The sequence below is a fragment of the Anastrepha ludens genome, chromosome X (assembly GCF_028408465.1).
Source record: "Anastrepha ludens isolate Willacy chromosome X, idAnaLude1.1, whole genome shotgun sequence".
Classification (NCBI taxonomy): Eukaryota; Metazoa; Arthropoda; class Insecta; order Diptera; family Tephritidae; genus Anastrepha; species Anastrepha ludens.
In genome coordinates this window covers 61,514,726-61,527,317 of record NC_071503.1, presented here as the reverse complement: position 1 = coordinate 61,527,317, position 12,592 = coordinate 61,514,726, and the positions used below count along the sequence as shown (strand labels likewise).

General features: G+C 39.6%; 1 pseudogene; it reads right to left on the bottom strand.

Annotated features, from left to right (window-relative positions):
* Positions 1–826: 826 nt before the first annotated feature.
* LOC128870129 (deoxyuridine 5'-triphosphate nucleotidohydrolase-like) lies at positions 827–11,675 on the bottom strand (annotated as a pseudogene).
* Between the last annotated feature and the right edge of the window lie 917 nt (positions 11,676–12,592).

The window sequence follows — 12,592 nt, the reverse complement described above, 5'->3', positions numbered from 1 at the left end:
AACTATGCCCTATTTCAAAAGGGCGTACCTAAACGCATCAACAGATGGATTGTATCGATGCTGGAATGCAGAACGATCAATGCAGAATTAAGAGGAAGAATAAAGTCTATCAAGGCCACAATAGGTTGTCCACAAAGGAGAGTACTCTCTCCTCTTCTGAACACTAGTAATAGACGATTTGGTAGTATATAGTAGGCTGCCATGAGGAGACCATTTCTAACCGCATGCTACTAGGCCTCAGTGTAATAAACAAATGGTGCACCGACAAAGGGCTATCTATTAACCCATTTTAAGCTGGCGTTCCCTAGGAAAAGGAACATCGACATTAAATGGCCTGTCCTATATGAATCGACTCTCCGAATCTCCACGGAAACGAACTACCTTGACAACAATCACTTGGAACTTTCATCTTGAGAAAGTTACTGCAAAAGCCACAAGAACATTTTTTGCCTTGACAAGGCTTTTTGGAAAGACATGGGGACTGAGCCTCAGAATGGTATATTTTTTTTGTCTTTTACAATAAGCCCGCATTATGGGAAACATTTAATTTTAAAATCCTTTTGACAACGAAAACACACATATATATGTATCTCTATTGATGAAATAACTTCTCTCTAAGAATGGAATAAATTATCGCTTATGAACCAGTTATGACTTTAAAATTAATTCTCTGTCATCAACAAACATAGGCTCATCCTTGTGTTAGGAGTGAGCAGTAGCCGTACTATCATGGGCGGTCTCTAAGATTTATTCTCATACTTTTTTCAACCTCTTCAGTGTCTGCAGTTGTGACAGCGTCTACTTTAGATTCAGCCACTTTTACAAGTTATTGTACAACTATTTTCTCCTCAGACTCCCTTGGTGTATTGCCTTTTTTAACCGGAACTTTATTTTCTCCAGTTGAACCGAAACCACCAGCTCCACCAATTCAGTATCAAGTTTATCCACTTCCTCCAATTCAGGATATAATATATATATATATACAGGTAATAGCACTTACACCTTTTTTGGGTGTTTGACCGAACTCTTCCTCCTACTTGTGGTGTGCGTCTTGATTTTGTTCCACAAATGGAGGGACCTACAGTTTCAAGCCGACTCTGAACGGCAGATAATTTTTATGAGGAGCTTTTTCATGACAGCAATACCCTCGGAGGTTTGCCATTGCCTGCCAAGAGGCGACCGTTATTAGAAAACACTTTTTCATAATTTTGGTCTATCACCGAGATTCGAACCTACGCTCTCTCTGTAAACTCCGAATGGTAGCCACGCACCAGCCCATTCGGCTACGGCGGCTAGGATAGAATATGCGCTCTCAAATAAACTGTGCGATACGATCACCACGTTTCACCTTGAAGTCAGAATTAAATAAAACAACACCCAAGTTCCCACGGTACTCTTCGTCTACGACGCCCGCACCAACATCAACGAAATTCTTAACTGCCGGACCAGAACGCGGAGAACTCAACCATATGATCCTTCTGGCATCTGAACTTGTAAATTAGTCTTCACAAGCGCCTTACCACGCGTTGGTACTTTCAAATCGTAAGCGCTCGGCAAGTCAAGGCCGGCAACGCGGTCCGATCCTCGTACTGGGGCCAGAGCGAACTCAGTAAACTTGGCAAATCGAAAAACATACTTTGAGTCAATCTTCATTTTCTTTGGCGATAGTTGTTCGTATTCCTCTAATTTTTTCTTAAGCACTTCAGTTGACATAACACTATCAATTCTTAGTACACAGCTTTTTCACGTATACAATTAAGGACTTCTCTCCGCTTTGCCGGCCTAATTGTAATGGATATTCCCTACAGTTGTTAAACTTATAATCACCTACACTTTCATAGCATGGAAACATTAAATTGTACCGGCTCATCTGTGTCAGTACAACAGGAGCAAGGAGAACATGCCCAACGGATGCATGAGCAACGGAGCACACCAATTGAAAGAGAAACACGTTTGAGCGCCCTAAAATTGAAAGGCATCTCAGATCAAAAATGTGGAGATATGAAAGGGCATTTAGAGATCTTAGAAGACTTCCGACATATTCCTATTGTTTATAAGGTGGATACATTATCTCCAAAACCCATTCTCTTTATGAACTTCCAAGTGCGTATTTAGTAACGTAGGGCCTGGAAAAAAATTCGATCACCTTCCAACCCGCTTCCCAGATATGGTACACTAATCGATGGAAATTAAAAGATGGTAGAACATGGGCGGGAATCAATGTGCCTAAATTCAATAAATCGAGCCTAATGACTAAGGTTCCATATTAAAGGGCCTTAAACTGATACCTGTGTTACCCCTGCTGTTACATTGTACTCTTCTATGCTTTTGTCGGATCTAAACCTCAACCCTTTCGTCGGTTGTATACCTTACCGCGTTAAAAGGGTTAAAATAGGATCAATGAACCAAGGAACTATGCCATCTCAGGTGGAACGTCCAAGTTCCCAGGAAACGTTCTTGGAGTGATTCCGAAAACCAAAACGCAACCAATTCACAAGTCAAGGAGCTTCTCTATCGAATACCTGTCCGCCTTCGAGAGAAAATGTGGCCTTACCGCGATATGGAGCGCTGCCGCGAAGGACCCCATTATTTACCCTTTTTTATCATAAATTGTAGAGCAACCCTAAGAAACAGTTGCTGTCTACAAAAACTGAAAAAAAGATAAAGGCAAATTCGTGCCGCGCTGCGACACAATACCGTATTCAGAAGAGGACAACCAGCTGGTTTCCAGCCAAGATACGGCTGAGTCAGTAAAGAGTAAGGGAAGTACCAGTCATAGAAAAATGAACTCGCTGGTGCAGCTGATAAGCACGACGCGGCTTGCAAGATTAAGTACCAACAGGCGGTGAAAGACCCTGAAGACTTCATAGCTAAACACCCCAAAAAAGACAACCTCAAAAAAACTGTTGCGACGAAACGCAACAGATCACATGACGTGATCGACCAGGCACCAAAGAGACCAAAGGTGTCCGACAGCATTGAAGCATCAACAAAACAACGAACATTTAGCGAGGTGGTTTAGGATAACCTACTCTTCGCACTAATTGGTCAAAACAACAACAGCGGCAGAGTAGTCCTGTAGAGGTGGGGGCAGGTGGAAGCCAAACTCTCCAGGATCGTGCTAGACAAGCATGTAGTTGGAGCACTGGGCGTTTCTCTCTCTTTTCGATTCTGCAGGATTACTTCGTGGTTGTAGGGTAATCAAGTGCGATGAAGACTGTTCAAGGATTTTCCTCGAAAAGTGCATAGCTGAGATCAGCGAAGCACTGGAAGGCTTGAAGCTTAAGCTTATCCCAGCTAATGATACACCTTGCCCTCCTTGTGCTCGCATTTGGATACCGGTGATGGACATCAACGGTGCATACGTGCTAAAGTACCTGAAATCACACAATCTTGCGGTGCCGCTGAACATTTAGGCAATCGTGAAAGCTGAAAAGCCGCAGCAGATAAACGAAGACTGCTTGCCAGTGTTACAAAAATTTGACAACAGGATGCGGTTTGGTCTGAGAGAGTCAAAACTAAAAAGTTTCAAAGAGCACAACAACAACAATAACAAGTGGCTCGATGATATCATCACTCAGCAACAAAGACATATTACATCAATCTAGGCATATGTAACGTGCGGACTACTCCAACCATTACTTTTCCGAGCTTGGAAAATTCCTAGGCTGAAAGGAGGTCTAAGGTGTTACCCCATATAAAAACAACAATTCTCAAATAGTAAGAAATTGGAGAGTATCCGACAAGAAATCCTTTTCAGACCATAATTGGACTCTCTTCGATATCAATCTTAAGCTAGAGAAACCAACCCCTTTTAGAAACCCAAGAAGAATAAAGTTTCACATATTCAGCAGAGTAGCCCGGTCTAAACTTCAACATACCAATAAAACCATAACGACAAGTTAAGACTTAAATGAAAAAGTTTCTACTTTCCAAGTTTCGTTGACGGAAGGATTTGAAGCTTCATGTCCTGCCACGTACGGTAAAACCACTTATCCCACCTGGTGGAACGTAGATTGAAATCAACTTAATAAAATGGAAGAGGCACCTTCACCATCTACTACAAACACAAGTACTCTAAACAACAATACAAGAAAGCAATCAGGAAGCTCAGACCGATGCTTGGAAAAATTTATGCACTTCCATTGAATCAACCAAAGATAAGACTAGATTAGGAAAGCTTTTATCCAAAGAACACCCCTGTACTTCTTTCTTGAGGAAAGACAAAGGGGTATGGTTAAAGTCCACAGCCGATACCTTAGATTATCTCATGAACACACACTTTCAATAAACAGAAACTATAATGAGAGCATGGATGGGATATTCCCGGCCATGCTGTAGAATATTCCAGAAACGACGATTCCATGACTAGAGTTTTTTATTGAAGCAAGTATTATGCTGGGCATATTCCAAAAATATGGAGTGGGGTCAGGTGATACAGCAAAAGACTTCAGAGCAATAAGTCTACCCTCTTTTATCCTTAAAACTCTTGAACGATTGCTCGATGCATATTTTAGAGAAAAGATCACAAATACTACAATTTCCACATCCAAACATTCTCATCTCAAAGGAAAATCTGCAGATACCGCTCAATATGATTAAAACTGGAAAAATCAGGAGAGAGATAGGCAGGAGCACAGCCAAACGCTCTGTCAACACGGGAACACCACAGGGGGAATTCTATCCCCTCTGCTTTGGTTATTAGTTGTCAACAAAATACTTGCTTATGGTTTCAGGAATGAATCTCACAATAATGAGCGAGATTACTGAAGGAGATTTGGGATTACTCAGCAATTGGGCCCCAGACTGTGATGTAAGTGAAACCCGAGCAAAACATTACTGATCCTATTCACTAAGGAAACCAAGATACCAGACTTTGATCTCCCAAAATTAAACGAAGTTAGTCTAACGCTAACCCAACAAGCAAAATACGTGGGAGTTATCCCTGATCCCAAACTCAGCTGGAGACCCAATATAGAATACCGGGTAAAAACCCTAAGATAGCACTTTACACGTGTAAGAGAATGTTGGGTACAAAATGGGGTCTCCAACCAAAGTTATCCAACTGATCCTACACAGACCGTAAGACCGATAGTAACATATGCGGCACTAGTCTAGTGACCCGCGATGCAAAAGAAATACAACCAAACCAAGCTTAGCAAGATACAAAAACTAGCACATATCTTAACGACAGGAGCGCTTAGCACCTGCCCTACTGAAGCGGTTAACATGCTAGCACATCTGTTACCACTAGACTTTTACATAAAAACAAACGCGACATGAGACTCAGAGATATAGGAAGCTGGACAAGAAGATTGTACGGTCACAGCAAGATCTTTGTATAGAGAACACTGCTCAAAAACAAATCAGACTTAACAATCCCCGACCTTTACTTGAAGAAAGACTTTATGGTACGTTTTCCACCGAGAGCCGAATGGAGGAAAGTGATTGGTAGATTAGATGTCGAAATCTACGCTAACGGTTCTAAAATGAACTGTGGTGTAGGACTTCTATTCGGAGCCGCGTCAAATATTTTTATGAGGAGCTTTTTCATGGCAGAAATACACTCGGAGGTTTTCCATTGCCTGCCGAGGGGCGACCGCTGTTAGAAAAATGTTTTTCTTAATTTTGGTGTTTCATCGAGACTCGAACCGACGTTCTCTCTGTGTATTGCGAATGGTAGTCGCGCACCAACCCTTTCGGCTACGGCGGCCGCCCGCTAATAAAGACTATTTAGTACAAATACTCAACCACGTAAACAACAACAACAAACTTCAGTGTAGGGGCCGAAAAGTAGCTCCCAAATATTCTGATCATATAAAGAGAAGCCCCTACTTTTATGAGGGCTTCTAGTATACGCTGCCAACTAGCTGTGTTAAAAGCGTTTTTAACGTCCAGGATTACTACAGTTCTAGAAAGGATTGTCGACGAGTATTTACGGGGCGTGCTGTTATACCTATCAGCAAGTACTCCCCGGCACAATACGTCTAGTACAACAAAGCAAATCTACAGAAACCACTTTACACTCGTTTGTCGGGTTTGTGGAAAAGAGCCTGGCAGAAAAAAGTTTGCCTTTGTGGACATTGAAGGTTTGCTTTTGAATAATGCAAGCGCCATAACAAGTGTATTCGTATTTTGTCCTTGTCAATTATTTATTTGTATTTCGATATACATTAACGATACATACAATAATCTACTAAAGTTCGAAGAGCCTTACCTAACGCTGGCTGACAATTCTTGTTCCTGTCGTCTGATATTTTGAAGTAATATTTAATTTAAATGTTATAACGAAAGTTAACCTCGCCGAACAGCGTTTAAAACAGTAAGCGTTGGAAAGGAGCTTTCAACATCATCAGCTAATTGAAGTAATGTCCTTATTCCTTGATAAGGAACACAATTTATGCCGAAAGTAACAGTATTTTATTCATAAAACTAATTGGGTCTTTCAGATAAGTGAGAAAAACTATTCGCTGATATTTGGTATGTGTATTGCTGACTATTATCTGACGGTACATCTTCTCAATATCGCTATTGAAGACATACTTGTATAGCTGCCAGCGGAGGATCAGGACAGTCATATCAGCTTGTAATTTTATTTTTATTTACTTTATGACGGCCTGATGAGGTAAAAAGTAATGGTCAGTTGCATCTGCAGGTACTTTGATTTTAATTTTTTTGACCTAACGTTTCATATTCTGCCACCACTCTAATATATTCCTTTTGCAGGGACAGATTTTTCGCGAGACTCGTCTCATTCCGGAAGAATTGAGAGCAGGCGTTCTTAAGTGACGGTCCTAGCTTTACGTTTGAAGGGTATTGAAACGATATACTTTTCTTCTTGGTTACGCTTCGTAGTGGTTCGGTATAACGCTTGAGTCGTTCAGTGATAAACGAACACACAGAACCAGAATCTATCAATGCTCGTGCTGCAAAATTTTCATTATTGTGATATGTGCTTACAATGGCTGTTCCTAATAAAACCCCTTTGTCCTTATTGGAATATATATACTATATGTCGCAGAATAGTCTTATTTGCCCATTGTACCAATTCCATGTTTCTGCAAGTATAGCTTTGTGCACGACGACAGATTAAAAGCGACGGGCTCTGTTGTCGAGTAAGGTCTCGTCGTAAGCCGCGGAATACATAAGTGAAACAAAGAGAGCAGCTGAAGAGCTTTTTTATGGCAGAAATACACTCGGAGGTTTACCATGGCCTGCCGAAGGGCGATCGCTATTAGAAAAACCTTTTTGTTTTGTTAATTTTGGTCTTTCACCGAGATTTTATCCGACGTTCTCTCCCTGAATTCCGAATGGTAGTCGTGCACCAACCCATTCGGTCATGGCAGCCACCGAATTGGAATACCACGATTTAAAATTATGTATTCTGTTATCCTTTGGCCTATTGGAATCGTGTCGTTTTAGGGCCTCCTTGGATGTTGAGGGTAGGTCATTAGCGGGATCTCTGGTTTTCCTAAGAGTTATTGCTTTTGGTTGAACTGCCGGAATGTGAAGGAACGTGTTGTGTCTTGAGTGACCCGTGCTGTAATTATATGAGCTCGTACATCTTGACACCGTATGTCCTTACGTTAAGCAGTTCAAGCAACACTTGTTGCTCTAGACATACGTGATTCTATTGGTCACCGTTAATTTGCGCAACTTTGGACAACTTTGCAATTTGTGGTCATAATTTACACATAGTTTGCACATATGTTTGGCAACACTTACTTGAAAGTTTCCCATCCTTTTCGGTGTAGCTTACGGGCGCTTTATAGGCTTTAATCTCTTTTAAGCCTGACACGGTTTCAAGTGTTTGAAATCTATTTCCTAGAAATGTGTCCCTGTGTCTGTCCACTTTGAGATTTCAGCTTTGTTCTCTATCGTTTGTTCCCAAAGCAATATGCTGAAAACAGTGACCGACGTACGAAGTCCCTTACCGCAGCCCCTAATGAGCACAAAATTTAGCAAAACTCATCCCATAGAGAACAACTGCGTTCTTTTAGTTACATATTTAAACAACACATCGGTTTGTGTGTGTATGTGTTTGGTTGTATCTACACAATGTTGCTACTGATATTTTTGCTTACACACTTTTTCACACATCCGCATTGTCAGTTACAATTTTTCATTGTTTAATAAACCCAAGCCAAAAAGCAACAAATGCAAATACAGTGCACTCGCGGTAACTCGAATAGCCGCTAAGTCGAACGACGTGCTAACTCGAACACATTTTTTTCCCTATTGACTAGTTTGTAACTCGAACAATATTAAAGCGCTATAACTCGAACAAAAAAACAAATTTATTTGTACACACATTCTTTTCAAACATGTACATTTTGTACATACATACATATGTAATAGTATATGTATATAAATTATATGTATACTAGTGTATTGTCCATATGAATATTTCGACGTTAATATCCCGTTAGTTTTCTGGGAACAACATCTTGCATTGACCAAATTGCTTTAAATTTGTCATTTGTAGTATATCAGTGCACGTGAGTAATGGATCGTAAAAGGTTGCAGTGTTTAACATTAAAAGAGAGGGCCGAAGTCCTTAACAAAATTAAACGTGGACGTAGTGTTACTTCTCTAGCGAAGGAATATGGGGTAGCCAAGTCCACCATAACTCTTATAAAAAAGAAAGACAAGGCAATTTTAAAAGCAGTAAACAACACGTTTTTGGGTCCTGGGAAGAGGAGAACTTTAAAAGCTTCTGAGTTTCCTAAAATGAAAGTCGCTTTATACAAATGGTTTCTGTCCCAAAGAAAAAAGAATTACCCAATAAGTGGACTCATCTTGAAAGAACATAACATGAAAAACATAATTTACAGGTCGAATTTACGCTTTATGATGTTAACAAATGGAATGATGGTGCCGAATTTACCGACACAGAAGTAATAATTGAAACTAGTGATTCTGAGTCTGAGTTTAACAACACAACTGAGACTTGTGAGCGGATATCATCTGAGGAGGCAGTTAGCTCTATCAATAAGGTGGGCCACAACTGAACAAGTAAGCCCCGCAAAGGTTAACACTCTTCAATTGCTGCGTGAAAAAGTCATATTCAACATTGCTGCAGGCAAGAAAAGACAAACACACATTACAACTTTCTTTTCGGCCTAACTTTTCTGTTAAAGCTGACTTTTTTTGTGTAACTGACACAAAGGCTGCCAAATATTTGATGAAAAATATTGAAACGAATTAATTATTTTAAACATATTCATGTTCATATCCATATGTAAATAAATAAATAAATTTAATTGAAAAAAATCGATATCGATGACTGTTTTTTTAACATAGCACACTCAATTGATAAGTCGAACAAATTCGATAAATCGAACAGCGCCTGTTTTAATTAGTTCGAGTTATCGCGAGTGCACTGTAGTTCATTTATCTATAATTAACTTTATTCAGCAGTGTTTTTAAGTTATTTTAATACAAAATATAATTTTTCTAAGTTTATTTTGTAAATGATTTCGAAATGTACTGCTTGGCAACACTGTGTGGTGAGAGAGCAATCAGCTGACAGGGTTCTACGGGAATTTTCAAAAATCCTGCATTAAAATATACGATACTACGATACGAAATGAAGTAATTTTTCATTTACATGGGGTTCTCATTAGTTTGACGTTACTGCTGACAGGGGACTGCGTTTACGTTGGTGACTGTTTCCAGCATAGCGTGCTTCCGGGCAATTTCGTGGAGCATATATGCGTAATAATTGCATCCCAGTTTGTTATATCAATTTGATGATTTTGAAGGGATGAGATGCAATTATTTATGTCTCTTTGCAGCTTTTTAATCGACTGCCTGCAGGTTGAAGTGGATATTTAGCTGCGTATTAACTAGATTCCGTTTGTTTTCGTATCTCTTGCAAATATTTCTCCATGCCGTTGTAAAGCCGTCGTTAATGAGCGGGCGCTTCCTCACTATGTCTCTGGCTTCTCTCTGCGTTTTCTGGTTGAGATGGAATAGCTTTTCGACCGCGGTAAGGCGCTTATTTAAAATGTAAATGGCCGTGATCATATCGCGGAATGTTGGTTTTGAATACTTAAGTATCACACGGTGGAAGGTGAATGATGTGTTCACGCATTGCTATAAGTAAGCCTTCCTGGTCTGCTTTTTCCAATCTCGCAGAGAGATCAGTCATTGTCGACATGCCGTGCAATATGTATGTGTGGTAACACATTTTGTTTTTCCTTTTTATCCCGGCAAGATCCTTAGGAGCAAGAGTTTCAGTTGAAAGCAAGTTATCATATGCAGCTTCGGCTTTTTCCCACATTGCTTTCAACTCCTCCTGTTGTATCCGCCGTGAAAATTTTGAATGGTCACTTGACGGTGTGCCATTGAAATCGGATTCGAATTCCGTCACGGCGTCGACTATACGAATATATGTATCCATATTGTACGTATGAGATACGATTAGAAAATTTGCGCGGTATTAAAAGAAATTGCTTCTTCACGAAATGGAGAAAAATTTAAGCGAAAACCGAGCCCAAATGCACCACCGAGATTAAAAGTACCAATATTTGTATATGATATATTTAAATATACGAGTATATATGGTATATTTAGTTTTGAAAATAATACATTACACCGTGTTACACACATTCTGTCCTATGAACCAAATATACTTTTTCGGAAAGGGGATAAAAAATAAAAATACACGTGTGTCGGCGATTTTCATGTACAAGTTAATAATTAATATACTCGGGCTGTTCACTTGTGATCTCTAGCACGAAGTTAAATCAGCGAAATAGAATTATTACTTGTTCCTTTATTGGTCAAATCCGTACTGAAATATAAATGACAAAATATTCTTAACATAAGCTAGCCCTGACCTATAATCGCTGTGTCAGCGAATATGCTGAATGGATAATGTTTCAACGTCGCGACGGCGCATGGAATGTTGACGGCAACGTATTGTGGAGTTTGGCATAATTGGCATTAAACATTGTTGCAGCTTTGCTGATCGTGCAGAACTGCAGTCGTTGACTTTGTCTGACCGGATGTGTTAACTCCTCCCTCACTAGTTTGAAGGCCGTCCTCGGTTTTCCTCAAAGTGTCGATGACAGCTCGTATCGAGATTTGTTGTTTATTCTCTTTGCATTTTTGATGAACCTTGAAGACGACGAGACCGATGATCAGAGTGACAAGAGATGCTGCAAACATCATAGGCCATATTGACAGTTTTTTTTCGATGTTTCCAATATATTGAAGATTCTCAAAGTTCAGCCTCTGAAGATAGGGCATGCTTAAAATCTCTCGGTGGCCAGTTATGTTTAGGGTTGCCGATATTGCTGGGCCTGGATGACGCCTGAGTATGTTTTTGGTATTTTCAAAGAGAGACCCATTCACGTAGATTTCCTCATCAAACGTCAGCAAGTGTGTGCCGTGGATGACTCTATCCGTGTTGCTATTCATCTGTATTGTAGCTGTAGCTTCGTTGATAACGATGATACCATCGTCAATTACCATCAGCGGCTGCAGGTGGCTGGGACGAGTCTTACAGTGTGCTATACCTCCAGAATGTAGTTGCTGCGCACAAGTTGTTGATTTCAGCTGTTTGCAGAATGTAGAGGTGAGAGTAGCGGTGCAGTTTCCAATTGCTAAGATATTGTTACTACAATCTGCGACGTTGTTATTTTCTTCGAGGTCAAGTATCGTTCCATTATGTTGAACGGGGAATATGGTTATTTTCTTACATATTACGCTAGGATTTGGGTACTTGATAAGAAAGTGTACAAAATTATGATCTAAAAAGACTTTTACATAGGCTATTTCAATTAAATCTGTTATAGTTAAATTTGTAGAGTGCTCATTTAAAATTTGACTTAGGTCATTAGAGTCAAGAATTGTTGGGTTTATAATTTGAATCTTTGCGAGTGTAATAGACAACATTAATGTTTCGAGTTCAGAGATTATAATTCTATTTCTTGTGAGTAATGCTTGATAGAGGTTTCCTGTATTGATCTGTTTCTCTTTTGCAAATCTAATTATTTTATTTACGGATTCTGTTAAGTTATTAATTTTTTCTTGTACTTTTGTATTTATAACTGCCTGTTGTTCAATTGAGTCAGTTAGTTTTTGCTGGTGAAATTTCAGATTTTCGAAGTCATCAAAGTCGGGAGTTCCTGCTACTATCTTTAAAGCTGTTCCTAAAATATTTATACTCCTAGCTTGCCTATGGTGAATATTAACCGTTTCTAGCAGTGTCCTAATATGACCTAAATCTGATTCAAGAATTTGTCTCATATGAGACTGTGGAAAATGTTTCATAAGTGAATTAGTTTCCTCGGCAATTTCCGAGTACATTGTGAGATTAGAAGAATGTCTTAAAATTTTAAAATTTTCCCAAATAACTACGTTTCCGTCCATGATGGGAATATAGTCCGAGTTCGAGTAATTGATAATCTTTCCAGCTGCTGCTGCTACTAGAAGTAGAAGGCGAAGAATCCAAACCCTAGTAAAGATAAGATACAGAGCAGAATAAGTACTGGAAGGATAATTATTTTTTTCTTATCTTATGTTATCCTTGTGTACCTCCCTCCCCTTTATAAGAACCGTTGACCCCAAATCGGCTTCCACA